This window comes from Oncorhynchus mykiss, chromosome 4, assembly GCF_057628025.1.
Source record: "Oncorhynchus mykiss isolate SJ-2025 chromosome 4, ASM5762802v1, whole genome shotgun sequence".
In the NCBI taxonomy this organism is placed as follows: domain Eukaryota; kingdom Metazoa; phylum Chordata; class Actinopteri; order Salmoniformes; family Salmonidae; genus Oncorhynchus; species Oncorhynchus mykiss.
In genome coordinates, this window is record NC_143025.1 from 46286337 (window position 1) to 46290440 (window position 4104).

The window sequence follows — 4104 nt, forward strand, 5'->3', positions numbered from 1 at the left end:
TCTAAACAGATTCTACCCCAAGCCATAAGACTACTGAACATCTAATCAAATGGCTACCCAGACTTATTTGCTGCTACTCTGTTATTATCTGTGCATAGTCACTTTAATATCTCTACCTACATGTATATATTACCTCGACTAACCGGTGCCCCTGCACATTGACTCTATACCAGTACCCCCTGTATATAGCCTCACTATTGTTATTTTACTGCTGTTCTTTAATTATTTGTTACTTTAGGTATTTTTTTAAACTGCATTGTTGGTTAAGGGCTTGTAAATAAGCATTTTACTGTAAGGTGTACTGCACCTGTTGTATTCGGTGCATGTGACAAATACAATTTGATTTGATTTAAAGGGAATTCATTTAAGGGGAATTATCCTAAAAGTTTATTGCATGACTACCTAGTAAGTCAGGAATACTGCAGCCAACGTTAATTGGTGATGTGTCCCAAAAGGGTTGGTATTATGAAAGTTTCCGACAGGATTGTCCATCAGCAACAAACAAAAAAGTTGTGTCGTGAAAGTTTTCTAAAACGTTACAACCAACCAGAGTCAATTGGACACAGTAATACATAATGCAGCTTTAATATTTCAATAAATGTATGATTTCTTAGTGGGTAAACTGAGCATTAGGAACAGTAGTTAAGTCATGTATGTCAAGGGACTATGTTACAATATGTGCAATGTTACCATAAATATTACAGTAAATATGGCCATTCCATTTACATGTGTTAAGGCAATAAAAACAGACACTGTAGTTGGTTCATAGGTCGTGGTGCAGCAAGTTGATGAGGAAAGTGGAGAAGCACTGGTGGGACTTTGAGTGGTGACTGAGGGCAGAAAAGGATGTCAGGGTGCCCAGGAACTTGAAGCTGCTGATCATTTTCATGTCAATTTACAGTAGATGGGAGAATGGTCAAGTATCACCATCTACTTTGTTTTGCTTATGCTGAGACTGTTGTCCTATCACCATCGTGTCAGGTCCCACAGCTCCTTCATGTACTCATGATCACTGGTGATCAGGTGTATCATGGTAGTGTTGTCAGCATGTGTAGGTGTTGGGTCCATTCTGGGATACACATTCTTGTGATAATGTAAAAAAAATAATTTTACCCCCAGAGGCCTGAGTCTGCTAACCATTTTGTGGGTCAAGATGATGTTGAAAGCAGAGCTATAAATGAAAACACACGGACTTATGTAAAACGTATACTTGACATTTGTTGGGATGATAAGCAAACTGGAGTTGGTCCAGTGAATATTTGCTACCATGTGCTACACGATATCTACTGTTCCAGTTTTTAAAATCGATATCGACTGGGCTGCAGTGGAGATGGTAAGAAGTTTCGATATCATGGGGACCTAACTTCTAACGTCCTTTCCTAGTACACCCACACAGACACTGCAGTCAAAAATGCCAACCAGCTGCTCTCCATCCTACGGTGGCTGAGTACGTTTTGCCTGACGTCAAACATTAACAAGAGTGTCGGATTGAAGTGTCTGGAAAAAAATGTAAACAGAAGAGAGGAGATTACCTTTGTACACTTTACTGGCACAGTGGTTTTAAAATAAGTTATAATTGTAGTCACTTTCAATTAACTCCAAGAGCCATAGATTGTTTGTAGTTCATAACATTAACACACGACTGACATTAAGTTTTGCTTGATTGTAGATTGGGATACATGTTTTAATAACATTGGATATTTGATTGGGCTTAATGCTGCACACCTTGCTGTGTTGTGCATGCCAACCAAGTGAGAATACTTGATGAATCAGGTCTTCTCTGCTGCGTTATCAGCCTCCCCCTTGCCCACTCCAAGCTCCTCTTCATGGTTCCCTTCTGCAAGACACAATTGTGTGAAAATAAAGCGTAAGGAATGGGAACCCTATTCCTTTGAAGCAGTAGTATATAGTACTGGGTAATGCCTGAAGTTATTTTACCCTAATAGGCTTCGATGGAATGTAAATATTCCAAAAACGAAGTGAACGTGCACATTAAAGTCTACTCTGTTCTAAAGCTACAGTATGTTGTAGATGCCAGCAAAGGTTTTACAAGGTTGTCACTAGCCAAACTTGCTTTATGTGAGATTTTCAGTGTCTTCATGCTAATCGCAAGCTAGAGTGACTAACGCTAGCATTGAAATGACAGCCAGTCAGGCTGAAGAAGTTGCCTACCTTCAGCTGTTGTTTTGCTTAAATTACAAGGCTTTGGGCTAAAAACATGTCCTGCTTCAGTACTAGCCAATAAGTCACATTTAGGTAGCTTGTCTTCCTTTAGTCACTGACAAAAAGAACACTAAAGACAATAGCCCAAAAATCGAGAACTACCAGGATTTTGAGCAGGATGTTTTTGGCAGTATTTCCATGATCTAATCTATGTATTCCTGGCCCTGCATTCCAAGCAACAATCTTGCTTATATGGGCACAAGGCGAGATCCAGATGCAGACACAGATGGTTGGAGTGTTTATTAATCCAAAAAGGGGTAGGCAAGAGAATGGTCGTGTACAGGCAAAAGGTCAAAACCAGTAGGTCTAGTAGGTACCAAAGGGCAGACAGGCAGAATGGTCAGGCTGGCGGCAATGGAGTCCAGAAAACAGGCAAGGGTCAAAACCAGGAGGACTAGCAAAGAGAAGAGAAAAAGGAGTACAGGAAAACACCATGCTGGTTGACTTGACAAACATACAAGACAAACTGGCACAGAGAGACAGGAAACACAGGGATAAATACACTGGGGGAAACTATCTCTGGAAGATGGCCACTGAGACAGGGGAGCTATCCAGGAAGAACCACTAAAACGGTGACAATCCCGTGACTTTTGTTGTAGTTTAATTAAAGATAATCCTATTATGTTCCTGTTTCATCTGGAGAAGAAGATGTATCTTTTTCCTTAGGAGATTTTCATTGATTATGTTGGAGTGTTTGTGTTGACCCAATGCCCTCAATAGAGAACTGTGTTCAATCAAGAAAACCTACTCCTGACTCGTTTATTCCACCTTCCCGCTTTAGAGTGACGCCCAATTACTTGGTCCGCTCACAATATTTATATCAGCCGATGTCACAAAGTGCTATACAGAAACCCAGCCCAAAACCCTAAACAGCAAGCAATGCAGATGTAGAAGCACATGTTGACAGTTTTTTTCAGCGGGGCTTTTAATAAAACACAAGAGGCGCTGTTCACTGCGAGTAGCAGTATGGCCGGGCAGAGTTTGAGGCTAACTATGTGATATAATATGGCAGGGGTTCGAGGCTACCGACCTTAGCTAAATTAGCTAGCCAGTATCTGACTTAGCTTATGCTAAACACTGCTGATCCTTGTGATAGATTAATGTTAGCTGAATTTTAGAGCCAGTGATGAGAAACAGATCCTTCCACTGTAAACCAGCTGATAAACTTTATGATTCAGTAACAACAATTTTCAAAGACAAAATCGTTACCTTGTAAAGGTTCATACTCTGCTTGCAGTGGAAAGGAAGTTCCTTCAAACTTAAATCTGAAAGGAGGAGATAGGGAAATTGGCTAGTAAAATTAGCATATTAAAGAACGCGTGTGTTAGCGTGCATATTTAGCAGCTGTAGGTGTTAATTTGATTGTGCAGGACTGCTTGCAGCCGTTTATTTAGCAAGTTGGATCGTCTGCAAGCACATTTGCACATGCTTTTTTGACTTATATAGGTGTTAACTTAACGCGTGAAGGCGTTAACTTAACGCGTGAAGGCGTTAACTTAACGTGTGAAGACATTAATTTGGCGTCTGCACCTGCTTACTTTACACGACCACGTGTTTCTAGACCCAATCTGAGTTCCATACTATGGTGTGCATATAAACTGTGGCATTCTGCATGAGCGGATTTCTCAGGAAGCTATAGAAGGCCAAAAGGTTCAAATCGTGTTACCTGTAACACTTCTTAACTTGTAATTATCATTTTTCACTTGCTTTTTTCAAGTGTCAAATGTCCTTTTTTGTACATGTGATTTTTTTTGCCTGTCTAGTGTGAGTTTATAGATGATTTGTACACTTGTTATGGTCATTTTTACACGTGTTCATTACACCTGTCCAGTGTGCATTTACAAGTGATGTTAATGCTCTAACTCAGAGACTCTGTCTAGA

At 40.2% G+C, this 4104-nt stretch overlaps 1 long non-coding RNA gene across 1 annotated transcript; it reads right to left on the minus strand.

Annotated features, from left to right (window-relative positions):
• Positions 1-572: 572 nt before the first annotated feature.
• On the minus strand, positions 573-2346 carry LOC110521890 (uncharacterized). Its single transcript, XR_002473230.3, has 3 exons — positions 2173-2346; positions 1726-1837; positions 573-1497 (listed from the first exon to the last, which is right to left on the minus strand). It is a non-coding gene; the product is annotated as an uncharacterized LOC110521890 (long non-coding RNA).
• Positions 2347-4104: the final 1758 nt, after the last annotated feature.